This window comes from Trachemys scripta, chromosome 6, assembly GCF_013100865.1.
Source record: "Trachemys scripta elegans isolate TJP31775 chromosome 6, CAS_Tse_1.0, whole genome shotgun sequence".
Lineage (NCBI taxonomy): Eukaryota > Metazoa > Chordata > Testudines > Emydidae > Trachemys > Trachemys scripta.
Window position 1 is genome coordinate 42319785 of NC_048303.1, and position 26368 is coordinate 42346152.

Consider the following 26368-nt stretch of genomic DNA (forward strand, 5'->3'; position numbering starts at 1 on the left):
TATATCTTATCACTTAGAACAGGGCAGTAAATTAGATTTTATATCTATAGGATTTCATTCTCCTACTTAGCAATATTTATAATTGCAAAAATGTGGCTCTGCTCCTCTGCACTGGCTAGATATACACTAAGAAACCTTATTATTTAAACAGTTCTTTAAAAGAACAACATTATTATTATTATTTATTATTCTATGTATTTTGATGGTGCCTTCTGGTAGAAACCACAATGAGGATTGGAGCTCATTGTTCTGTATAAATATATAATAAGAGACAGTTTCTGTGCCAAAGAGCTTACAGTCTAATTTAAATAAATAAAATCAGCTGTCTCTGACTGATGCATAACCTAAGCATCATTGGCTGATGGATTTCCTGTAAACATTACAGCAAAGGTGGGTCTTGAGTAATTGCACTAAACACTGCAATATTGTTATAAGATGGACACTTATCGTAGAATACTGTAGTACATTTTTATAAAGGGAATTAAATATTTGCACTTCTAGAAACAGGTACATTTTCCCCACATTGGCATGGATTTTTTTAAAATATTTTGTTTTCTTTTCTCCTAAAAGGTCTCACCAGTCATACCATCTTATGATGTGATCCCATCAGCTATCACAAGCTAAGGCGGGTCGAACTGGATCAAGACTTGAAAGGGATACGGCCAAGAAACAAGTAGGTTGAAATTTTGAAATCACTCTAATTAATTTTAATGGAAGATGTCTAAATCCCCTAGACCACTTTGAAAATTGAAAATTTTCATCCTCCATTAAACGATGTGATGAAATAACTCCCCTCTGGGTAAGAACTGAATAAACATTCTAGCCTTGTGTTAGGAGACATAGTACTAGTGGAGGTCCTATCATTAGGAGAAAACATAAAGCCAAAGTTCTGACCACATGTGAACTGCTGGGGCTTCTTTGTATGAGTATAGGTATCAGCCTAGTGTCCTGGAAAACCTTCAAGATGGATAATTACATCTTGCCTACTTTAATTTTCCCTGCAGCAACAATGGTGTTCATGTACTGTCTGAAACTGCTACATAGTTTTGCCGTATGCTACATTTCTCTGAGACACACATGATGAACTACAATACAGTTGCTTCCTTTCAGTTGTGGATAAAGTGATCCCTGTGGTATATCAGTCTGTAAAGCAAAGTGCTTTGGATTCCTTTTGGGATGATGCTATATAAATGTAATATTCTATTATTATTATTTATTATTACATTTGTTTTGTTTCAATGTCACCATATTACTGGAAATCAATATCCATATACTTCAATAACTTCTGTTTGTACCTTACAGTTTATTAAGTGTAAATAAGGGCATGATCCTTCAGACCACAAGAAATTTAACCTTTAACCTAGCAGAGAATAGTGCATATTTGTTCTTTTTTTCTCCTCCTTATAGTGCACATGGAATTGTCAGATTAAAATGCCCAGTTCTTGTTGAGAAGTAACACATGATGGAAGGGATGTCTTTTCAAATAATTTTCTCTTAGGGGAAAAAAAAGCTGTTTAAATATTGCAATATAAAATTTAAAATATTTCATCATTTCTCTCCCAGAAAATGATAGCAACACTACAGTAGGTGATAGAAATAACCTTTTATTAAAAGTGAATTTTTATAGTAGGACTGGATGGCTCAGGAAATCAGTAATGGAACATAAAACTTTTCCCTTCTAGCTCATCAGTTCATGTTTGTCTATGGCTGACAAAGGCCCCAAATTATCATCATCACATGGTTGCGTGGTGGCCCATTTGAAATGAGTTGATGGTCCTGGTCCAGTCATACAAGATAGGTATCTATGTTACAGTTGGCCCTAATTGTCACCCTTGTTGACAGACTCATTAAAGAGGTATCTGATTTAATGATTATATAAGCTTTTCTGTGGTACTCATTACTGAAGTATCTGAGCACCTCACAAATATTAGTGACTTTAGCACCACAGCATCACTATGAGATAGGAAAGTATTTTATCCTCATTGTATAGAATAGATGAAGAAATGGAGGCACAGAGAAATTGGCCAAAGTCTGCAGGAGTTGCCTAGAAAATCTGCAGTGGAGCTGTCTGGGAGTATTAGAGATCTTCTGATTCCCATCCTTAACCACACAGACATCCTTCCAAATCTTCTCAGCGTTAGGAAAGGTACCACTAAAAGAGGGTTAAGGCAAAATGGAGGGACAATATCAAAGTTGATGCTTGATCTGCGGCAGCCCATACCATAACTGTTATATACAGGATGTCAGTCTCAAGTGCTATCAGTAAAACACCTTTCAGAAACAACATTCACTTCATAAATAATTGTGACATCTTTAATTGTTGAGGAAAGGTGCTTCATGTACAGCACTGGAGACTGAAGTTGTAGAGTGTCAGCTGTGTCCTGTATCATGGCAATAGATATATTCTGATTAACATACAAAACAAACTTGTCCACTTAAGACAACAATAGAATCATACATTATAGTTTTGTGAACAAGTTGGTTTGTGCCTGTTTGTTTGTTTGTTCTTTTTAAACTATTATTAAACAAGGGTCAGCTACCTAGCAGTCTGGTTTGCATTCAGGTTGGAATCATAAGCAATTTACCTCTTTGCTGTTATGTTTAGTGTCACAGCTTTTGCACTAGTGCTTGATGGCATTGATTAGTTTGTGCTATGCTAATTTTTAGCACAAGGAGAGAATTGATTTACTTCAAGCTTGGTATATCTTAGCACTGAAGTGGAAATAATTCCATTGAAAATATGGAAAATGAGCAGTCACCTTAACAAATGAACAAATTACTTGACATTTGTGGGGCTAAAATGTTCGATAGATCAGAGGATTTTTATATTAAAAATAAATCATCAGCCCACCTATTACTTAGCTAGATGAATAAAGGGTCTTCCACAGAAAGAGTAGCAAGAATAATATGACCACAGATCCATATTTAAGAAATTCAGTGGCTAGTATTTCTTTGATTCGTATGATAGAACCCAGTGTGGTCAGATAATGATCAGTGTAATTCAGTCATTTCTAGGGCAGTTCTACCTGGAGGGTCATAGATTCTGTGACTGCCTGTTCCCCACCCTGGACCCCAACACTGAGGGAAGACCCTAATGCGGTGCTCCTTGTTAGTATTATTTTGCAGCACTCAAGTGTGTGAAGTGCTTCACATTATAAAAAGAAGATAAGGTCTCTACACCAAAGAGGCACCAAGATGGTAATGAGAAGATGGTAGGGTTGGAGGTGGAAAGACAGAGGTTACACCAATAAGATTCATGGTTATTCAGCAAATAGTAAAGCCTGGTGGAACAAAACATAATTCTGAAATATAAATCAATTTATGTAAAAAGCTACAATGGGGCTGCACAAGCAACTTTAATTCTGTCATTTCCTAACTTTTGAGTGCCAGGCTTTTTAGTGTTTGTTTAACATGGGTTTTTTTAGATGCAATTTCTGCCCAGTCTCCACTGCAGCCTCTTCCTGTCTCTTTCTGCTCCTGTTCCCCTCATGCCCTGACCTTGGCTCTGGATCCTGTGCACAACCCCTGCTCATGTCCCCCCTGCCTACCCTCTCTTCCTCACCCCTCTGCATTCAAGTCAGGCTTCTTCCTCTCCTCACACTTCATGGGCACCAGCAGGTAGGCACTGAGAGTACAGAGAGAGAGACTCCCTGCTCTCCGTTCCAGTTCCTGCACCAAAGCAGCTCCCAGAAACCAAGATGGCCAACTGTTGGGAAAGTCCTGCTTTTCTTTGGGCTGCAGCATGCTCAGGGGCTCTGTGGGGATGGAGCACAGTCCTGGTCACAGATAAGTCGTGTGGAGATGAAGCCCCGAGGAGATTGAGAGCTAAATTCTTGAAGAATCTAGCTCTCAAACTCTTGCAAACTTCTACTTTGCATCTTCAAACTGGGATTTTTCAAAGATTTATAACTTGGCCAAATGGTCACAGAAATGGGAAAACACACATCCCTGACACCAAGGCAATCCCATACTGCCAAATTTCAAATCCTTGCTCCAAAGCATGGAAGCACTAGACTCGTAGACTTTAAAGCCAGACTTTAAGATCATCATGGTCATTTAGTCTGATCTCCTGCACATCACAGGTTACAGAGAATCTGCCATTGGTTCAAACCAGCAAGTGACCCATGCCCAATGAGGCAGATGAGGGTGAAAATCTCTCAGGGTCCTGCCAATCTGGCTCGGAGCGGAAATTCTTTCCTGACCACAAATATGGAGATTAGTTAGACCCTGATCATGTGGACAGCCGGACACCTGGGAAATAATTCTCTGCAGTCCTCAGAGCCTTCCCCATCTAGTGTCCCATTTCCAGCCATTGGAGATATTTGCTAATAGTGATGAGGATGGGGCATATGGCATTGTATGCAACCTCATCATATCATCCCCTCCATAAACTTATCAAGCTCAGTCATTAAACAAGTTAGGTTTTTTTGCCCCCACTGCTCCCCTTGGAAGACTGTTCCAGAGCTTCACTCCTCTGATGGTTAGAAACCATCTAATTTCAAATTAAACTTGTTGATGGCCCTTAATTTCTCTCCCTCCCTGGTGTTTATTCTCTGATGTTTTTATAGAGACCAATCAGACCTCCCCTCAGCCTTTGTCTTGTTGGGCTAAATGAGCCAAGCTTACCAACAAAATGGTTGTAAGAATTTAACATGGACAAAACCCTTGTCTCTAATCTTATTCTCAGAAACACTGGAACCTTTTTAGCTGAAATCCCCCCAACTCCGCCGCAATATTATATATATAAAAAAATCAGCCTGAGGCAGACACCTGCTGTGGAAAATTTCAGCCCAAACAGTTTGGCAAAGTTATAAGCAACTGAAAAAAGAATCTTATAGTGGAAAGTATTGGGCATCCTTAACCATAGGCAGAAAACTACCATAAAATTGTGAGGAAAAACTGGGAGATCAGGAGATGCCTCTTATGCCCCTTTCAGCCTTCTTGAGTGAGAAGTGGACTATATAAAGACTGTACTTACAATGCATACTGTATTTTAGTGAAAAAAACAAGTCAGCATTTGTGAACAGTTAGCACTAAGTGGTATCTGAGATACCAGTTTTTCCTTTATATTTACAGTAGAAAATAACTGTGTGGCATCAATAGGCCAATGTTGATTTTTTTTTTTTAATAACAACTGCTGTATTTAGTTAAAAGAATGCTGTCTTGTGTCTGAAAATCAAATTGATTTATTGCTCCAACCCAGTTCTCTACAGATGCATATTAAAAAAAAAAATGAAAATACCACACCACGTACACTGGATAAGCAATCTATAATAGTATTTTTTGATATTATCCTGTCAGTTAACTATACATGTATTAATTTTCGTATAATGCTAATAGAAAATGGCATGAATAAACTTCATTTTGAAAACACCTTGTTTCTCAAATCAAGGAAGTGACCAAAATCAATTTCTGACTGTATTGTTTAAATGTTAGACTTGACATATTTGATATGACTATGATTGTAAAGATAGCTTGCCAATCCTGTCTTTTTTTACATACAATAAAACACTGACAATGTTTTTCAACCTCTTTATGCAAAAGAAAAAAAATTGATTTTAAGCATATGAAATCTCCTTGTGAGCTTAGTTTTTGTAATAGAAACTGCAACTTCAAATTAACTTCAATTTAAAATATACATACATTTGTATGATAAGTTACAAAATGTTTAATTGTAGGCAATATAATGTTTGATAAATACACATACCTTGAGAAATATCTTTATTGGAGTTCAGTTGTATTCAGTCATTTGTTATTCTACTATTCAGTCCTTAGGGAGAATGAATTTCAGCATGGTTTGCCTCAGAAACTAATATCCAACAAATCATTCTTATATTGTAGTTGAACGCCTTAGCCACTCAGCCACCACACCTCTTATATCCACAATAACTGTTTTACACCTACAGATCCAATTAAATTGCAGCTACTACTGCAGCATTAAGTTTCCTTTCAGATGTGCATTTCTATGTAATCAGTATAGTTCAACACACATATAACATATGCCTTTTTAATTTTTTTATCTAATGGTACAACATTGTCAGGGGCAGGCACTAGTAGTCCTGCCTAACGGTTAAAACCAGGCTGAGGGGTCTAGGTACCAAAGCTGGGGGCTCAGGGCCAGAGCAGAAATCAGGAACCAGAAACCAGAGCCCAGGGTCAGAGTCAGAGCTGGCATCAAAGCCAGAGCTAGGAAGGGAATGCAGGACCAGAGCAGGGCAGGAAGAAGGTAGGGGCAAGACTGGAGCAAAGTAAGAACAAGGCTGGGGCAAGTGTGATCACAGCCATAGAAAGAAATATTGAGCTACTGCGCTTAGAAGCAGGCCTTCTGGCTTCCTTCACCCAATCATGTGGGCTGGCCAGTCAGGTGATCCTACTGCAACCCAACTGAGCTGATCAATCAGCCTGGAGGCTGGGCTGGCTGGTCCTCAGGCTCAACTGAAGGTGCTCGGTATTGATAAACACAAGCACCTCAAGTGAGTTCTGTGGACTGAGTGGTGGGTTACAAAGGGCCAAATCCAATGGCCTTCACGACGCCTGAGTATGTGACTAGGTATCCTTTTCCTCAGGTCACACATTGGCCATTACTGCCACCTATGATGTGTTCCAACCTTGTTCTGTGCTGAGGTGCATTAAGTCCCTATGGAGCACATGTTCCTAGAATCTTGCCACTATAGAAGAGACATACACCCGTTCAGGAGAGATTTCCCCCAAAGTGAGCACATGAGTGAGGTTTCTTATTTGAACCCAGGATGCTCCTAATGCTCAGCCTTTGGTGGTAACCATTGCATCTGTTACCTCAAAGGGGAGCCAAGGTAACTCTAGATGTATAGTGGTCAGGGCCGGCTCCAGGCACCAGCTAAGGAAGCAGGTGCTTGGGGCGGCAAATTCAAAGGGGCAGCACTCCGTCCGCTATTGAGGCGGTACGTCTGGGTCTTCGGCGGGAATTTGATGGTGGGTCCCTCAGTCCCTCTCTTCGTCTTTGAGCTGCTGCCGAAGTGCCACCGAAGAGGAAGAGAGGGAATGAAGGACCCGCTGCCGAAGAATGGAGCAGCGCAATTGAGGCTGCTGCCGACCTTTTTTTTTTTCTGCTTGGGGCAGCAGAAAACCTGGAGCCGGCCCTAATAGTGGTGTAGGTATTGAGATGTAAAAGAAGCCCCTTTTACTCAGAAGAGCAGACCCGCCCTCTGCCGTGTCTGTCACCGGTGGACTGGTGTACAGGTCTCCCACCCTCTTCCCTAGTTTAAGAAATGGAAACTGACGATAGGTAAAAGTAAAAACAACAGGTAAGTGTATTAATGGAATGAATACAATATGGAAGGGGTAAATGTAAAAGAACAGTAGCTAAATAACAATACAAAACAGTGAAACAGCAGCTTTAAAACAGGAGCATGAAGCTCAAATCCAAAATACAAAATCACCCTTGGCAATAAACAGTATAAAATCCCTAATTAAGAGAACTCTAATTGTCTCACTATCAGCACCTTTGTGGCGTCGGTGAAGTCCAGGACCTACACTCGTAGGGTAATTGGAACCCACAGAGGAGGAGCACTGGAGAGTCCCTCTATGTCTCAGGATGGAAGAAGCAGATCAAAACCCTCTGGTGATGATGTACCCAGGAATAGGAGCAGGTAAGATGGAATGTCTTCTTCCCTCTCTGTTCACTTCAGGAACGGTGGTGCCATTCAACGATGCACTGGTTCTGTGAAGACCTGAACCGTGCATGCACAGTCACTGGGATGGACTGCGTCACTTGTCAGTGAGTTCAGTCCCTTTATGCATTTAGTGGTGGAAAAATATGGTACAGTCCCAGCAAAGGCGAGAAACAGTCTGAGGTAAAATTGTCCTTGGAGTTGCCAGTGGCGGGAAAAACCAGTTGGATCCGGTCATGACTGGGGCATGATAACAGTAAACAACAAAATAGTGCTCATAAGATGGCAGTTCAAACTCCATCTTGGATTGCTGCTATATCTTTACAAACTACATATTGGATTTAACATATACATATTTTAACAGACCACAACACTTTAACAAAATACACCCAACACGTCCATAAAGTTAATGGTCCTGTTTTGATTTAATATTTGGGATAATTTATTATTAAATATTCAGTTCTAACAAGCATAATCACCATAGAATCTGGGCATTATACAGGACTGAAAGGCCAGGGCTATGGGGAGGGCCCAAGACCCCTTTGTTAAGCTGTAGTCAGTTTATGCTCTGACTGTAGTCACACATGCTCTGAGATGCAATCTAAACAATTACTTAGTATCTTTTTGTTCAAGTGGTCCTATGTTAACCGTATATAAGAAACTGGACCAGGCTGCCCCTCAGTCTTGAAGGTAGAGCATTTCCGAAGTGTCATTCATCTGCATCAAGCCATTAAGGGCCCATTTAAAGCAACAAGAGCGGAGTATGATAACTGGATTTACTGAAGTCGGAGGGTGGTTTTGTTCATAGAGTCTAAGTACAGAAGGGCCCATTCTGATCCTGTAGTCCAGTGGAGGGCCACATGCGGCCCATCAGAATAATCCACTGGTGGGCCGCAAGACTGTTTGTTTACATTGACCGTCCGCAGGCACGGCCGCCCGCAGCTCCTTGTCGGCGCAGTTTGCTGTTCCCGGCTAATGGGAGCTGTAGGCGGCCATTGCTGGCTGCCACTTCTCGCAGCTCCCATTGGCCGGGAACAGTGAACCGTGGCCACTGGGAGCTGCGGGCGGCCGTGCCTGCGGATGGTCAATGTAAACAAACAGTCTTGCGGCCTGCCAGCGTATTACCCTAACAGGCTGCGTGCAGGCCACAGGTTGCCCACCACTGCTCTAGTGTGACCTCCTGTATGAAACCGATGATAGAACTCCCCCAAAATAATTCCTCTTGAACTACAGCACAATTTTTAGAAAAAACATCCAATCTAGATTTAAAAGTTGCCAGTGATAGACAAGTTGGTAAATTGTTCCAATGGTTATTGACTCAATGTTAAAAATGTATGCCTTATTTCCAGTCTGAATTTCTCTAGCTTCAACTTTCAGCCATTAGATCATGTTATACCTTTCTCTGCTGGACTGAAGAGCCCATTATCAAATATTTGTTCCACCTGTAAGTACTTATAGACTTATATCATAAAGAACAAAATTGTCAGACACATAAATGAACATAATTTGTTGGGAAATAGTCAACATGGTTTTTGTAAAGGGAAATCATGCCTCACCAATCTACTAGAAATCTTTGAGGGGGTCAACAAGCATGCAGACAAAGGAAATCCAGGGGATATAGTGTATTTAGATTTTCAGAAAGCCTTTGACAAGGTCCCTCACCAAAGGCTCTTAAGCAAAATAAGCAGTCAAGGGATAAGAGGGAAGGTTCTCTCACGGATTGGTAACTGGTTAAAAGATAGGAAACAAAGGGTAGGAATAAATGGTCAGTTTTCAGACTGGAGAGAGGTAAATAGTGGTGTCCCCCAGAGATCTGTACTGGGCCCAGTCCTATTTAACATATTCATAAACAATCTGGAAAAAGGGGTAAACAGTGAGGTGGCAAAATTTGCAGATGATACAAAACTACTCAAGATAGTTAAGTCCCAGGCAGACTGTGAAGAGCTACAAAAGGATCTCACAAAACTGGGTGACTGGGCAACAAAATGGCAGATGAAATTTAATGTTGATAAATGCAAAGTAATGCACATTGGAAAACATAATCCTAACTATACATATACAATGATGGAGTCTAAATTAGCTGTTACCACTCAAGAAAGAGATCCTGGAGTCATTGCGGATAGTTCTCTGAAATCATCCACTCAATGTGCAGCGGCAGTCAAAAAAGCGAACAGAATGTTGGGAATCATCAAGGAAGGGATAGATAATAAGACAGAAAATATCATATTGCCTCTATATAAATCCATGGTATGCCCACACCTTGAATACTGCATGCAGATGTGGTCGTCCCATCTCAAAAAAGATGTATTGGAATTGGAAAAGGTTCAACAAAAATGATTAGGGGTATAGAACAGCTTCCGTATGAGGAGAGATTAATAAGACTGGGACTTTTCAGCTTGGAAAAGAGGTGACTAGGGGGATATGATTGAGGTCTATAAGATCATGAGTGGTATAGACAAAGTAAATAAAGAAGTGTTATTTACTCCTTCTCATAATACAAGAACAAGGGGTCACCAAATGAAATTAATAGGTAGCAGGTTTAAAACAAACACAAGAAAGTATTTTTTCATGCAATGCACTGTCAACCTCTGTAACTCCTTGCCAGAAGGTGTTGTGAAGGCCAATATTATAACAGGGTTCAAAAGAGAGCTAGATAGATTCATGGAAGATAGGTCCATCAATAGCTATTAGCCAGGATGGGCAGGAATGGTGTCCCTAGCCTCTGTTTGCCAGAAGCTGGGATTGGGTGATAGAGCATGGATCACTTGATGATAACCTGTCTGTTGATTCCCTTTGGGGCACCTGCCATTGACCACTGTCAGAGGGCAAGATACTGGGCTTGATGGACCTTTGGTCTGACCCAGTATGGCTGTTCTTATGTTCTTATGACTGTGATCAAGCCAGTCCTTAATCTTCTGTTTGTTAAACTAAATAGATTGAACTCTTTGTGTTTCTCACTATAGGGCATGTTTTCTAATCCTTTAATCATTCTTGTAGCTCTTCTCTGAACCCTCTCCAATTTATCAACATCTTTCCTGAATTGTGGGCATCAGACCTGGACACAGTATTCCAACGATAGTCACACAAGTTACAAATATAGAGGTAAAGTAATCTCTCTACTCCTAGTCGAGATCCTCCTGCTTATTTTGGCCATAGTATCACACTGGGAGCTCATGTTCAGCTGATTATTCCCCATGATTTACAAATTTTTTTCAGTCACTGCTTCCCAGAATTGAGTCCCTGATCTTGTAAATATGGCTTACATTCCTTGTTTCTAGAGGTATACATTTATGTTTAGACATATTAAAATGTATATTGTTTGCTTGCACCCAGTTTACCAGGAGATCCAGATCATTCTGAATCAGTGACCTATCCTCTTCATTATTTACCACTCCCCCAACTTTTGTCGTCTGTAAACTAGTTTGAGTTGACAAAGTGATTTTGAAATAGCTAATAGAGATTCTTCTTAAGCTCAAGTGATAAGAGCTAAAGAAATAGGATGGGGTAATCAGAACAAAGAAGGAAAGCAAGAACATTTAGAATGTCTTATATAAACTAGGGGCCAGATTCTGTATTCAGTGACCTGGGTGTAAATCCATAATAAGGAGCTGATCCAAAGCCCATTTAAGTCAATGGAAATACTCCCACTAGTTTCAGTGGGCCTTGGATAAAGATCCTCATTGCACTGGCCTCCGTTTTCTTACTGAGATGGTGGCTTCTGTTGTCTTTCAGTCAGATCTGTGAAGTTTACACAACTGGAGGCAACATCTTCTATCAGTCACTGATGGAGAAGATTTGCTTCCCACCTTCCTTGCCACAGTTTCCCCCCCAGACATATTACATACCTTTCTATAGTAATTTAATTTCAATGTCCAAACTATGTATCAGAAGAGAGGTGGGGTGTAAAATACTTCTACTATCTTAAACATATACTTATTAGGATGGCTGAGGGAGTAAAAGCCAAGAACTAGTATTGAATACATATCTATGGAAATTCTACTAACATTGTGCAAGGGCCGAGTAAGGCTACATTTAGAATACTTTGCACCATTTCAATTGCTGTATTACACATGGATATTCCAGAAATGGAAACAGTACAGCAGAAGGCCACTAGGATCACACTGGGATCTTAGGTAGTCAGAAAAATATTCTTCAGCAAATAAGAGATTGAGACGGAACATCATTAAAGTATATATAATTCCATGGGCAATAGACAGGATAATTATTTTAAGGCTATTTGAGCTAGTGTTGAACACGAGAATAAGGGGGCACCAACTTAAGATAAGAAAGGGACTTCAAGCTGACAATTTTTACATGAGAGTAAATGATATATACTAAGGAACACATGATGAACAACAACTGAAACAATAATCATAGAGATCTTAGAAAGTCATTATGTATTTTGTATTGTGATAGACCCAGGCCAGTTAGGAACAGCAGAGTAGTCGAAGGCAGATATACTGGCCACTGGACAAATAGTTTTCTGTTCCCTGACGGACCAGAGCGGGGGCTGCTCCAGGCTAATGAGAACACCTGACTCCAATTAACCTGCTAAGAGTCAGGTGAGGCTGTTAAGCACCTGACTCTAATTAAGGCCCCTCTGATGCTATAAAAGGGCTCACTCCAGTCAGGCCAAAGAGAGCCAGGGAGCCAGAGGAGAGGAAGTGCGGCTGAAGGGCTGGGTAATGAAGACACCCTGAACCACTGGAAAGGGAGCCCTAAGGTAACGGTGAAGAAGGCGTTGAGAGAAAGAAGCGAGGGAGCTGTGGGGAAGGGGCCCAGGGAAATGTAGCAACTCTGGCAGTGAAAGGTTGGGTGCCAACAGCTGCTGCCATTAGGGTCCCTGGGCCAGAACCCGGAGTAGAGGGAGGGCCAGGGTTCCCCCCAATTCCCCACTACAGAAACACATCCTGGGAAGGGAAGACAGGTCCCTGTCAGGACAGGAGACTCAACTGTTCTTGAATAAGCCTGTAGGGATAACTCTCACCAACCTCCTTGCTGGCTTATGATGAAAAGGGCTCAGTAGACTGTACCCTGGCTCTAAAGAGAGAAGGGCTATGTGGAGGGTCGCAGTAAGCTTCTGAGCCTAGCATAAACCGCCTGGAAGCATGGGACCCTCGGGGACAAGGTCAGAGCTCTGCCACAGTATGTAAAACATCATTTTTGTATTTTTCATGTGATGGTTTTCTTTTTTGTTTTTTACTTTTCTTCTTTTTTTAAAAAAGGATTCATTATACAGAATAATATATTTTTAAAAAGTAGTAAGACAAGTATTAGGAGGGTAGAAATCATTATGTGGTGCAGCTGCTAATCCAAAGGAAGGGATACACCTAGATGGTGGGTCTTTGTTCATCTTAGGCTCTCTGAGTAGCCCCATCATTAAGAAAGTTTGCACATTTTAATTTCTCTGGTTACAAGCCCAATGCCCTTCCCATGGGTCACATAATGACAATTAGAGGCATATTTCTTATTCCAATGTTGAGACCATTTTCTGGCAGTTAATTAAGACTCCATCCTTCCCTCCACTCAAAGGAATTTCAGTTTTCTTATTTCTTAAAGACAAATCTTAAAATACAAAGATTTTCAGGGAAAAGTTGCATCATGACAAAATGGGCATTTTATTAATTATTATTTCATCTGTTTATCAGTTTTGTTTAGTACACCTCTACCCCGATATAACGCTGTCCTCAGGAGCCAAAAAATCTTACCGCATTATAGGTGAAACCGCGTTATATCGAACTTGCTTTAATCCGCCGGAGTGCGCAGCCCCGCGCCCCCCGGAGCACTGCTTTCACTGCTTTACCGGGTTATATTCGAATTTGTGTTATATCGGGGTAGAGTTGTATCTGAAGAAGCCCCTATAAGACTTAAGGTAGTTTGAATACCATTTCTAAGTCTGTGTGCTTGACATAACTTTGTAAAACCATAGATAATGTAATGTGTTAGGAAAAAATCACATCTATTTCAGCAGCAGCAGGTCAGGTGTAAACGGAAAGGTTATATGCTCTGTCTTTAACATATGTCCTGGCATAGGAGAAAGGTGGTCTTCACATCTATTGTTCTGTAGTTGTGCTAACGATGATGGGATTGATAGCTAAGGGTCATATTGCATCCTTGGCCTTTGTGTAAAACTCTTTTAACATCAGTGGGAGTTGCGTGTGGGGGTGGAATGTGACCCTAATTCTTTTGTACTGAAAACTATTCTTGGTGAGTTGTTTGTATGTAAATCTTGTAAACTCCCTCACTCGCCCCAGAAATAGATGGTGCCAATTTGTATTTTCCTTGTTGAAGGAAAAAAAGAACCAAAACAAAGCTGAGGGATAGGCAAAATAGCTGATGGTAAGATAAGTAAGAGTCTTCCAAACATCGTGATAGTAATGAAATGAAACCCAGAGCATCCCCTACAATTTCTTTCCAATGAAGATGAATACTGCTCAGAATTGTAGCGGTCAATGGATTTTTTCCTTCTTTTCAGCTGTTAAGGGCATAGAGACAGGAAATAACCCTCATGATGTTATGAGCTGAAAAGCTCTTCACTTTTAAATGCACTCTTTTCTGGAGACTTCAGGGTTTGATTTTCCAATGTGCTGAGCAGAGTTTAACCTCAGTGGAGACTAAGAGGAGGTGCTGACTGGGAGCTGAACTGGGATTCCTGTTATCAGCCACCCGGCCCAGTATCTAAAGCTCCAGGGGGTTAGGGTCCCTCATGGACTTTACACCAGTAGAGAACTGAGCACAGCAGAGCCTTGCTCAGCCATAGCCCCTCCCATCGCTTCCCTGCTCCAACACACAATAGAGGGCAGTCTGGTGTAGGAAGCAGCAGTTGGGTGGCAGAAGCTGCACAAGAGAGCTGTCTCTTCCAGCTTTATGGCAGTTGGGGATTCCCTTATATATGGGAATGTGCTTGCAAGGCACAGAGGGAACTTGGCGGACCCAAGAATCTAGCCCTTGTGTGTCATTTGTACAGCTAAAGCTATAATAATGATTGTCTTCTTCAGATATAACTACTCAAAGAAATAGCCACTCACCCACGGATTCTGATTATGCTGCACGCCTTTGAGCTTACTGGTATCTGTATGAAAAGGATAAGTTACAAGCAGGCTTGGCAGCATTTGTGGGTTTTTTTGGTTTTTCTTTTAATAATTTTGACAGATAATATTGATGCTTATTTTTAAGCACTTTTTCTGTTTTTATCAATTTTAAATTTTTGCAGTTGTGCAAAATTATGGGTTTTAAGCATTTTTTTTTCTATTTTTATTTATTTAAATTTTCACAGTTGCAAGAAACTATAGGAGGGATCAGACAAATGGGGGAGCAGACAGTCATCATTTAATGACAGTAGTCAACATTGAGATTCAAAAATTTAAAGCTTTATAGCCGTTAAAACACAAATGGTCAACATAACATGGCAAAATATACAAAACAAATCTCCTTAAATCAAACTGTAAAGAGTTCTCCAGCAGCACTGTTCATACTTTGCCTATCTGTAAATTTCAATTATTATTGATGGAAATACTTTTTTGATGGTTTCTGTGTGTATGGTGTTACTGACATTTACTTATACAAATCTAATCCTTCCAGGGCTAGTAATAAGGCAGTTTGTTCTAGAGGCATGCCCACAGAGTTAGAAACTAGGTGGCTCCAAGTTCTAATCCTGGCTCTGACAAGAACTTGCTGTGTGATCTTGAGAAAGTCACTTCACATCTTGGCCTGGTTTTGACACATCAGTAAAAATGGGTATGGGTTTTTTTACAGTACCTGCCCCACAAAGCTGTTGTGAGGATTAATTAGTAAATGTCTGTACAGGGATTTGAATATGTATATGCTATATAAATGCTAAATAGTTATTATTAAACTCTGGCACCTTTTTTTAATGCTCACATCACCATGGTATGTGCCATTATTTTTCAGTCCATCAAGGTTAATAGGCTTTGCCCAAAAGAAAAACTTGCCACCACTCCCCTTCAAAACCTACAGGGGGGTTGTGCTGAATTGCTACTGAAGATGTAAATATAGAGGTAGCATTCTATGCACAATTTAGTTGGAAACATTTTTTAGAATAGCTATCTTCAGAATATGAAGATTTTCCTTCCTTCCTTCATACTTTTTTCCAGTTCATCAAAAATAAGAGAATATTTAACAGGATATTCCATATTTTGCACTGTTCTTCTTGTTAATAATTGTTGAAAGTACTTTACAGTTGTCAAAGTACTATCAATGTGACACCTGAACAACCTTCTCAGTTCTAGGGAAATCTAAAGTGATGCACATGGTTTCCGCTTTTCTATATATTTCCAGCATCACCACTCTGAGAATAATCAGTTTATAAGCTGCAGATATTTAAAAATATGAGTTATTTAAAAGGGAAAGACATGGGTGAAAGCAAATTGTTTGTTTTCAGCCAGAAATAAATAAGGCATGGACAATCGCTTTCTCATCTACGAGTGAGTTTTATTAAAGAGTTAGAGCAAGCTCTGGTTTACAAGATATTCAGAACCATATGTATGCATTAATTAAAGGAATGTGGAGGAGGAGGAGGGGATCTGAGAAAATAACAAAGCAGCAGTGTATGCGTGCAATGATTTTTCATTTTGTTTCGCTTCAGCTCTGCCCCTGCAACAGAGGATCTAATCAATCTGCCGGCTATTAAGTTTGTTAATTGATAATGCATACTAATTAGGCTGTGCGCAGTTACTTAAGAGACTTTGCTAAGGTGATTGTAGGCACAAGTCCAAATGGAGTTTAAAGTATTCTGTGTGAGGTTAAAACCCATCAACCAGAATAGATGGATATTATATTATAACAGAAGGCACAACATACCCATAAGTATTTAATGTATTGCACAGTTAGCCATTGTTTCATATTTTAACTCTACCAAACAATTAAAAATATAAAAAAACCCATAAAACCTATTACTAAATCATAGATGTATAAGTGGGCGGGGGGAGAGGAGGGAGAGAAACTTACAGTAAATATTTATATCAATTTCACATTTATATTTGGGAACAATAGTATGTAGCTCTGTTGCAAAGGAAGAGCAAAGCATTATGAGACTGCAGACTAATCTAGCTTTATGAACACTTCAACAATAAGCCACATAAAACTGATATGCCTTTCTGCCCCTATTCAATAGGGCAATAAACCAGTTGTAACAGGCTAACACCAAAAGCATATCAACTGGTAATTTGCAATATATACATAAAATCAGATCTATTATTTATATAGTTAATATATTATTACAACTTAATCATTCCCTTCAGTTTCAATGTCCTTGTATATGCTGCAGTCTGAGGTTCGCATGGCCTTCAGGGGCAGGTGGGGCGGGGGTCCGTTCTTATATTTTAATATTCTTGGGTCTTTTTTTCCCTTTCTATGCATTATATAAAATGAAAATTCTCTGCAATATAAATTTGGAATTGGCAGGAGCTAGTGATTGAGGTAGGGTGCATTTAATTAGTGAATGAATTGTATTCCTACTGTGTGACCATTGAAGCTAGCATCCAATCCATACTGCTTTATTTTAACTATTTGGAGATGACTAGATACAGCAACTTTGTGTGGAGAAAACTGGTTTTAAGTACTTCATAGTTTGAATCTAATAGAGAGAACAGCTAGAGAGATACCAGATTTCATGTCTTACGTGGTAAAATAAACTTACTCAAGGAAAGCTTTTGAGATGGAAGATACCATTTCCAAAGAAGAGTTGGTTGAGGTAGGATTTATTTGGCTGTATATATTTCAGGCATAACATTTATGATGATGGTGCCTCGACAGCAATAAAGGACATTTGATAACCGCAAGAGCTCTACTGCAATGATTAGTTAATATTTGTAAAGCACTCTGAAGGTAAAAAGTGCTCTGAAAGTGCTAAATATTTTTATATGCAATTATTATTTGGTGAGCACCACCAGTGGCTTGATGCTGAACAGAGAACATAGGAGAGGTGGCCTTTGCTCTAAGAAACTTAAAATCTAAATGGCTGAACAATAATTCAGAGACACATTGCACAGAGAAGATGCTCATGTGTACCTCTTTTCATGGACAAAAAGTAGGACACAGCCTCAGGAATGGTGGGTAGGATATGTCTGTTGGCCAGCTGCTTATACGCTTAGCTCAGAAACCCAGGGCCAACAAGAGAGAGGGGGAAGCCAGTACAAATTACCGGGGCCCTCTCATCGGCCCTGTTTAGCTAGTCCACCCTTGCTGGGGGGCCCCAAAATTTTTTTTCACCGGGGCCCAAACCCGCTCTCGGCGGCCCTGCAGAAACCAGCAAACAAACTATTTGCTGGAGAAGCATAACTTATTCCAGCAACAAGCTGGTTGCCAGCAATTGTGAGAAAAGTGATATGAATACCTTCACTGACTGGGACTTGGCAGGAGTTTGATAGCAAGAGAAGCCAGAGTCTCCTGTATTTGGCTGCTTTGAGACACTCAGGAGAACTTGCTCAGCCAAGTTAAGGGAATTGGAGTGAGGTTGGTTAAATGGGGCTATTCTTGTCCAGCAGGTCTGCATATTCCAAGAATTATTGCACTGCATTATTGAAGAGGGTTCTGCTGTTACTTCTCTCCTTAATGCGCATCTGAGAGATTTTATCCCATACTGTCAACTAAAACTAAGTAAATTAGTAGGGAAAATGTTGCACGAATATTTGCTCAAAGTGGAAAGTAAATTTCAATTAGATCATGTTTACAATACTTTCATGTTTCCATTCCAGAAACATTTGAGTGCTCAAGCTTTACTAGCATGAATGACTCACAAAATAGTGAACGTAAGCTTAAATATTCACCAAAAACAGATTCTGAAATGGAAATGCACTGAAGAAATTTGTGGTTAATTTTGAAGAAGCACATCTGAGAATTTTACATTCTGTGGGCAAGACAAAAAACAGGCAAAATTAGTTGAATGTTGATTGTTGATGTCCGAGACCAATACAGGTTCGAATGAGGATTCGAGTGGAAGAGGAAAATTGAGACCGAGGCAGATTGTAATTCCAAAACAGGTGGCCGTTTATTAATGGGGGATAAATCACAACTTGGACTGGGGAGGAGCACCTTTATCAACTAACAGTACAAATTCAATTGAAATAGGAACAAGTAACCAACCAAAAATATCACCAGAGCAGTAATATAAAACAGTCTATGTACACTTAACAACAAGGAATCAGATAATTTACAACCAACTATTTACTGACAAACCAGAACAAACATACAAAACCGAGTAAACTGTAACAATTCGTCCTATATACACTACACATGAGATTTGGTACCAAGTAATAAAGAAAAAGGGCCTAACAAACAGAATATCTGCAAAAATTAATATGTACATACCACACTCCAGGCACAGCTGACCAGCAGTACAGACACCAGGGACATGATGAGATGTAACCCAAGATGACACGACACGAGCCGGCTAAATCCGGAGGAGATCCTGGCTGAAAGGGTGATCAGGCCTTCCAGCTAACACGCGGACACTCCTGCTGATTTAGGCGAGGGACATAGTTTTATTCGAATACCCTTGCTTGTGCTAGCATCTAATTGGTTCCCCGCTCCTACACCAACCAGGCTCCGAGCTAGTGCCCTTTACATAAACAGACACTGCACCCGGCATGCTGGAATTGTAGCACATGGTACCAATGTGACCCACAATTGACCAGGCGGAAGGTTCGAGAATGGTCACACGACACCAAGGCGCTGCACACGACACCAATGTGACCCTGTGACCGACAATTGGCCATCCAGACGCCATGACAGAGCATAGGGCTGCGACAGTTGAAAATTATTCACTCAGCTCTAATGTCAATAAAGGGTTTCACTTTTATTTCTGTGAGGATAATATTAAATGTTTCTGGACTTCCATTAGAGAAATTCGTTCCTTTGTCATATAGGACATGATCCAGGGAGGCAGTGAGCATCTGCTGCTCCCACTGACTTTGATCAGAATTAAGGTTGTTTAATACTTCTCAGGATAAGGCTCTTACTCATTAATTTTCAGAAGTGTATATTTTTCTCTCATATCATAGAATCGTAGAATCATAGAAGGTTAGGGTTAGAAGAGATCTCAGGAGGTCACCTAGTCCAACCCCCTGCTCAAAGCTGAACAAACCCAACTAAATCATCCCAGCCAGGACTTTGTCAAGCCTGGGTTTAAAAGCCTCTAAGGATGGAGATTCCACCACCTTCCTAGGTAACCCATTCCAGTGCTTCCCCACCCTCCTAGTGAAATAGTTTTTCCTAATATCGAACCTAGACCTCCCCCACTGCAACTTGAGACCATTGCTCTTTGTCCTGTCATCTGCCACCACTGAGAAAAGCCGAGCTCCATCCTCTTTGAAACCGCCCCCCCCTTCAGGTAGTTGAAGGCTGCTATCAAGTCCCCACTCCTCCTTCTCTTCTGCAGACGACATAAGCCCAGTTCCCTCAGCCTCTCCTCATAAGTCATGTGCCCCAGCCCCCTAATCATTTTCATTGCCCTCCACTGGACTCTCTCCAATTTGTACACATGCTTTCTGTAGTGGGGGCTCAAAACTGGATGCAGTACTCCAGATGCGGCCTGACCAGTGCCGAATAGAGGGGAATAATCACTTCCTCGATCTGCTGACAATGCTCCTACTAATGCAGCCCAATATGCCGTTAGCCTTCTTGGCAACAAGGGCACACTGTTGACTTGTATCCAGCTTCTCATCCACTGTAATCCCCAGGTCCTTTTTTGCAAAAAAGACGGTTACTCACCGTTGTAACTGTTGTTCTTCGAGATGTGTTGCTCATATCCATTCCATTAGGTGTGCGCGCGCCGCGTGCACGATCGTCGGAAGATTTTCTACCCTAGCAACACCGGCGGGTCGGCTGTGGAGCCCCCTAGAGTGGCGCCTTCATGGCGCTGAATATATACCCCAGCCGACCCGGCGCCCCCTCAGTTCCTTCTTGCCGGCTACTCCGACAGTGGGGACGGGGGGCGGGTTTGGAATGGATATGAGCAACACATCTCGAAGAACAACAGTTACAACGGTGAGTAACCGTCTTTTCTTCTTCGAGTGCTTGCTCATATCCATTCCATTAGGTGACTCCCAAGCCCAACTTAGGTGGTGGGGTCGGAGTGAGACATTGCTGTGTGCAAAACCGCTGATCCGAAGGCAGCATCGTCCCTGGACTGCTGCACTAGTGCATAGTGAGCTGTAAACGTGTGGACTGATGACCAAACCGCCGCTCTACAAATGTCCTGGATCGGAACATGTGCCAGGAAAGCAGTCGAGGAGGCTTGGGCCCTCGTGGAGTGAGTGGTGAGGTGCGGTGCTGAGACACCTGCCAGGTCATAGCAAGTCCGGATGCAAGACGTAATCCAGGAGGATAGGCGTTGTGAGGAGACCGGTGAGCCTTTCATTCGGTCGGCCACTGCAACGAAGAGTTGCGTCGTCTTTCTAAAGTGCTTTGTGCGGTCAATATAGAAGGCCAGGGCCCTTCTTACGTCCAGGGAATGCAAACGTTGATCCTGGCGAGTGGCATGTGGTTTGGGATAAAAGACCGGGAGAAATATGTCCTGGTTGATATGAAATGGAGAAACCACCTTAGGGAGAAAGGCAGGATGTGGACGAAGCTGCACTTTATCCTTATGGAAAACTGTATAAGGGGGCTCGGATGTAAGTGCCCCGAGTTCAGAAACTCGCCTTGCTGAGGTGATGGCTACGAGGAAGGCTGTCTTCCAGGACAGGTACAAAAGTGAACAGGTGGCTAGTGGTTCGAATGGAGGACCTGTGAGTTTGGAGAGGACCAGATTAAGGTCCCACGTCGGGACGGGCTGACGCTGTTGTGGGTACGTCCGGTCTAAGCCCTTGAGGAATCTAACGACCATCGGGTTAGAGAATACCGAGGACGCGAGTTCCCCGGGGTGAAAGGCTGATATAGCAGCCAGGTGAACTCTGATTGAAGATATCGCCAACCCTTGCAGTTTTAGGGAGAGGAGATATTCCAATATGAGAGGAATGGGTGCCTGCAACGGGGACGTGGCTCGTTGTTCGCACCAACAGGAGAACCGCTTCCACTTGGCCAGGTACGTGGTGCGTGTTGAGGGCTTCCTACTGCTCAGCAGAATCTGTTGGACAGAGTGCGAGCATTGCTGCTCTGCCTGGGTGAACCATGGAGCAGCCACGCCGTGAGGTGGAGTGATTGCAGGTCGGGGTGACGCAGCCGACCGTGGTCCTGAGATATGAGATCCGGACATAATGGAAGCGGGATCGGTGTCTGAACCGAGAGTTCCAACAGTGTGGTGTACCAATGTTGTCTCGGCCACGCTGGAGCGATCAGAATTACCTGTGCCTGGTCTCTGCGCAATTTGAGCAGTACCTTGTGGACCAGAGGAAACGGAGGGAAGGCATAAAACAGGTGGTCTTTCCAGGGAAGGAGAAACGCATCCGAGAGGGAGCCCGGAGCTCGACCTTGTAGGGAGCAGAACACGTGGCACTTTCTGTTGTCTCGAGATGCAAACAGGTCTATCTGGGGAAACCCCCACCTCTGGAAGATGGAATGTATGATATCCGGACGGATAGACCACTCGTGCGTCTGGAAGGACCTGCTGAGTCGGTCCGCTAGAGTGTTCTGGACTCCAGGGAGGAACGATGCCGTGAGATGGATTGAGTGGGCGATGCAGAAGTCCCACAGGCGAATGGCCTCTTGGCATAGAATTGACGAACGTGCTCCTCCTTGCTTGTTGATGTAAAACATGGCCGTGGTGTTGTCGATGAGAACTAACACACAGCGGCCACGTAGGAGATTGAGGAATGCCTGGCACGCCAGGCGCACCGCCATCAGTTCCCGAACATTGATGTGCAGGGCTAACTGGGATGCAGTCCACAGGCCTTGGGTATGGTGTTCGTTGAGATGGGCGCCCCAACCCAGAGATGACGCGTCTGTGACCAGGTGCAGAGAGGGTTGTGGGGCGTGAAATGGCATCCCCTCGCAGACCACATTGTGATCTAGCCACCAGGTGAGGGAGGCCAGGATCGAGTTCGGGACCGTGACCACCATGTTCAGGGTGTCCCGATGTGGACGGTATATTGATGACACCCAGGTTTGAAGTGGGCGAAGCCAAAGTCTGGCATGCCTGGTTACGTGCGTGCATGAAGCCATGTGACCCAGCAGGGTAAGGCACGACCTCACCGTGGTAGTTGGGAAGGCCTTGAGCCCTTGAATGAGGTTCGTGATGGTGCCAAAGCGGTTGTCTGGCAGGATGGCTTGTGCACGTCTGGAGTCTAGAACTGCGCCGATGAATTCTATTCTCTGGGTAGGTTCTAGAGTGGATTTGTCTTTGTTGAGTAGGATGCCCAACTTGTTGAATGTGTGCACTATTCTGTGGACGTGAGCTTGAACTTGCTCCTTGGTGCGACCGCGCACCAGCCAGTCGTCTAGGTACGGGAACACCTGTATCCCTTGCCGACGAAGGTACGCTGCCACGACAGCCATACATTTCGTGAACACTCTTGGGGCCGAGGATAGGCCGAAGGGAAGGACTGCAAATTGGTAGTGCACCGTGTTTACCACGAATCGCAGGAAGCGTCTGTGAGGTGGGTAAATTGAGATGTGAAAGTATGCGTCTTTCATGTCGAGGGCGGCGAACCAGTCTCCAGGATCGAGGGAAGGGATAATGGCCCCCAAAGAGACCATGCGGAACTTCAACTTTACTACGAATTTGTTGAGTCCGCGCAAGTCCAAGATGGGCCGTAGACCTCCTTTGGACTTGGGGATCAGGAAATAACGGGAGTAAAATCCCCTGCCCTTTAACTCTATCGGAACCTCCTCTATGGCCCCCATGGCCAGGAGCGTAGAGACCTCCTGTATAAGAAGTTGCTCGTGAGAAGGGTCCCTGAAGAGGGACGGGGAGGGGGGGTGGGAGGGGGGGATAGAAGAAAACTGGATAGCGTATCCCCTCTCCACCGTGCGGAGGACCCAACGGTCCGAAGTTATAAGGGACCAAGCACGGTGGAAGTGGGAGAGACGATCCCGAAAGGAGGGGGCTGGATCCTGGGGGATGACTGGTGCACCGTCCTCGACCGCACCTTCAAAAGTTTTGTCTGGGGCCTGAAGGTGGTCTAGGTGGCCCCTGGTTCTGGCCGGGTTGAGGGCCAGTCCACCGTCTCCTACCACCTCGCCCTCGCCTCCGGACCGAGTCTTGTCTCTGACGAGGCGGGGGGGGGGTAGAAGCGCTGAGGCTGCGGCCTAAATGGTCTGCGCTGAGGGCCCACAACATGCATCCCCAGGGAGCGCATGATTGTTCTCGAGTCCTTGAGGCTCTGCAGGCGAGAGTCCGTCTTGTCTGAGAACAAACCATGTCCCTCAAAGGGCAAATCTTGTAGGGTTTGCTGCAGCTCCGGAGGCAAACCCGAAACTTGAAGCCAGGAGATCCTCCGCATAGCGATACCCGAAGCCATGGTCCTCGCAGCCGAGTCTGCTATGTCCAAGGAGGCCTGCAAGGAGGTTCGAGCCACCTTCTTACCCTCCTCTACCATGGCTCCAAACTCTTCCCTGGACTCCTGGGGAATCAACTCCTTAAACTTCCCCATGGAGTTCCAGGAGTTAAAATTGTAGCGGCTCAGCAGAGCCTGTTGGTTTGCCGCTCTAAGTTGCAGCCCTCCGGCTGAATAAACCTTACGGCCAAACAAATCGAGCCGTTTGGCCTCTTTTGATTTTGGCGCTGCAGCCTGCTGGCCGTGGCGCTCTCGTGCGTTCACTGATGCCACCACCAGTGAACACGGTTGTGGGTGGGTATACAAGTACCCGTAGTCCTTCGACGGGACAAAGTATTTCCGTTCCACCCCTCTCGCTGTGGGTGGGATAGAGGCAGGAGTTTGCCATATCGTATCCGCATTGTTTTGTATCGTGCGGATCAGGGGTAACGCTACCCTCGATGGGGCATCCGCTCCGAGGATATTCACTATCGGGTCGTGCACCTCCACTACCTCCTCCGCCTGCAGGTCCATATTACGGGCCATCCTGCGCAGAAGATCCTGGTGAGCCCGAAGATCTATTGGAGGTGGGCCCGTGCACGATGTGCCCGCCACTGCCTCGTCCGGCGAAGAAGAGGAAGATGCCTCCGGTGGAACGGGATCCAAGGGCTGGTCCTGGTCTTCCTGTTCCTGGGCCGGAGCGTCACCTGCGCCTGGGTCCAGGGCGTCAGGCGGTACGGACACGGAAGCCTCCATGTCCCCTGGCGGAGGCCGAGAGATTGTGGACTCCGGGGCCCTTCTAACGGAATGACCCGAGCGAGAGGTCGAGGGTATTGGAGCCCCTTGCTCCTGATGGTACGCCCACGGGGTCCAGAATGACCAATGAGATGGGCCATGAGAATGGTCCTCTGCCATCTCCCGCCAATGGCCCAAGTCCTGTTCCTCGGCTTGCCCTTGAGGGGGATATGCCGATCTCGAGAGGTCCTCCGATGAGTGGGATACCGATCTCGATGGCCACGGCGGTGCCGAGAGCGTCGAGGCGATTCCCGCGGTCTGCGGTGCCGCACAGTGCCGGTCCGGAGATCTATCTCTACGCGGTGCCGGCGATCGGTGCCGGGACCGCGATCGGTGCCGATGACCTCGTCGGTGCCGGGAGTCAGATCTGGACCTCGACGAGGACCTGGAGTATGCCCGGTGCCGGGAGCGGCCTCTCGACGTCGAGCGTCGGCCATAGCGGTGCCGAGAACTACGTCTCGACGTCGATCGGTGCCGACGATCATAGCGGCGCCGAGACGTAGAGCGTTGTCTCGAAGAAGATCTTGGCCGCGAGTACGACCGGTGCCGAGGCGATATTCGGTGCCGGGACTGCGAGCGGCGTGGGGACCTGCTTCGGGACCTGGATCGGTGCCGAGGTTCCAGCCCTTGTGATGGAGGGCGGATTAGTGCAGGTTTCCCTCTCGACTGGATCGGGCGAGTTAACGGTGCCGTCGGTGCCGGTGGTTGAGGCGGTGCCGGCTCCGTGAGAGCTATTAAGTCTCTCGCCGCCGTGAAGGTCTCTGGAGTCGACGGGAGGCATTGTATCACCGCCGGCCTCGGTGGAGACGCTATCTGCACCGGACTCGACGGCCTCGGTGCCGGAGTCGACGGTGCTGGAGGCACCTGTTTCCGGTGCTCCACCGGCGGACGCGGCTCTACCCCCGGCACTGGGGGAGCCGGCGTCTTCGGCGCGGAGGTCCCCGTCTTATGGGCTTTTTTATGCCCCGGGGATAATGACCGGCGTCGAGGCACTTGCTGCGCTTGCGGTGCCGACGAGGTCCGGTGCCGGGGCGGCTTGTCCGACACCACTCGCGTGGTCGTCGTGGCCGGTGCCGCCGGAGCACTGCGCACCGAGGCGCTGGGTGCCGGGGCCTGACTTGTAGATGGAGCGTCTGGACTAAGTGCCGCTTCCATCAAGAGTTGCCGGAGCCGAAAGTCCCGCTCCTTCTTGGTCCTGGGTCTGAAGGCCTTACAGATCTTGCACTTATCTGTTTGATGGGACTCTCCCAGGCACTTCAGACAGGAGTCGTGCGGGTCGCTCGTGGGCATAGGTTTAGCGCAGGAGGTGCACTGCTTGAAGCCGGGAGCTTTGGGCATGAGCCCGAGCCCGCGGCCGGGGGAGAAAGGGGGAGACGACCCCCTTAGTCCCCTGGACTATTATAACAACTAAAACAACTTGAAACTACTAACTATTTAACTACAACTTTAGAACTATAACTATAACTATAACTACAACTATGAACAAGAACA